We start from the raw sequence: 1,501 nt of genomic DNA, 5'->3' as shown, positions 1-1,501 counted from the left end.
GGATGCGTGATGGTTTTGTACACTATTAAAGTTTATGCCCTCCTTAATTGTGTGAGTGTGTGTGTGTGTGTGTATTTAGCTCTTTTTAAAAAAGTCTTACTTTTTAAAGTACTTTTTACACCCAGTGTGGAGCTTGAACTCACAACCCTGAGATCAAGTGTTGCATGCTCCACCTAATGAGCCAGCCAGGTGCTCCTCTATTTAGCTTTTTAAAATAATTTTTATTTTTTCTTTTTATCTGAGTTGACACGCAATGTTACATTAGTTTCAGGTGTACAACTTAGTGATTTGACAAATTTATACATTGTGCTGTGTTCACCACAAGTATAGCTACCATCAAAAATATGGAATGCTTCATGAATTTGTGTGTCATCCTCAGACAGGGGCCAAGCTAATCTTCTCTGTATTGTTCAAATTTTAGTATATGTGCTGTCAAAGCAAGCGCTTTAATTGTGTATTTTTTAGGCTTACTGCATGTTACTGGGCTAGAAAGGGTTATCAGTACAAGTTCACATTGGGGTTGGCTTCTATTGCTGCTGGTTTGAAATGCGTGGGGAATATGAGATTGCATGGCATAATGATCCATACTCTAGATTTTCAAATGTGTGGGGTAGTTCTGTGTTTTTTGTTATGACAGGAGATGACTGTTACACTATGTCTCGCTCTCAAAGAGTGAGCCTGTATGTTAGCAAAGTATAAATTATCATTTTTCCCTCATCCATGGTTTTGTGTTTTTTGAAGTAGTTATTAGTATTGTCCCCACCATTCTGCCACAGTTTCTTTTGGCAATTTTCCTGGAGAAACGCCAGGCTATATAGCTCTAATCGTATGTATTATTCATTACAGCAACTGTGGGCATGGACCCTCTGGATGAATATCAGTTGCTAAACAGTATCTTTTGCTCATTATGGAGTGGCAGGAACCTTATAGACTTCCTGGTTTGATACATCTTGAAATCCTTTGATTTGGAAGATGAGTTTTTATAATTTGTTATCAACTAACTGGTTTATTCCCTGATAATGTTCCATGCTTTCTGTCTCTCTCTCTCTGGAAGTGCCCGTATCTTTCCCCTTCCTTCTTTTTCTTCTTCTTCTTTTTTTTTAAATTTTAAACATTTTTATTCATTCATTCATTCATTCATCTATTTTTTAGAGAGAGAGAGAGTGAGCAAGAGAGAGTGGGGGAGAGGGGCAGAGGGAGAGAGAGAGAGGATCTTAAGCAGCCTTCACGCTCAGCATGGAACCTGACTCAGGACTTGATCCCACAATCTGGGATCATAACCTGAGCCAAAATCAAAAGTCAGGTGCTCAATGGACTAAGCCACCCAGGCACCGCTCTTTTTTTTTTTTTTTTTTTTTTTTTAAGATTTTACACATTGGGCTCTGTGTTGATAGCTTGGAACCTGGAGTCTGCTTCAGATTCTGTGTCTCCCTCTCTCTCTGCCCCTACCCTGCTCACACTCTGTCTCTCAAAAATAAATAAAATTAAAAAAAAAAAAAGT

At 38.2% G+C, this 1,501-nt stretch overlaps 1 non-coding gene across 1 annotated transcript; it reads right to left on the bottom strand.

Annotated features, from left to right (window-relative positions):
* Positions 1-338: 338 nt before the first annotated feature.
* On the bottom strand, positions 339-445 carry LOC124516711 (U6 spliceosomal RNA). The gene has a single exon (XR_006963120.1). It is a non-coding gene; the product is annotated as a U6 spliceosomal RNA (small nuclear RNA).
* Positions 446-1,501: the final 1,056 nt, after the last annotated feature.

The sequence above is a fragment of the Lynx rufus genome, unplaced genomic scaffold (assembly GCF_022079265.1).
Source record: "Lynx rufus isolate CCGP_SWC_20201006 ecotype Redwood Valley unplaced genomic scaffold, mLynRuf1.p SCAF_2, whole genome shotgun sequence".
Lineage (NCBI taxonomy): Eukaryota > Metazoa > Chordata > Mammalia > Carnivora > Felidae > Lynx > Lynx rufus.
The sequence above is the reverse complement of the archived record's forward strand: the minus strand, read 5'-3'. Positions and strand labels throughout refer to the sequence as shown.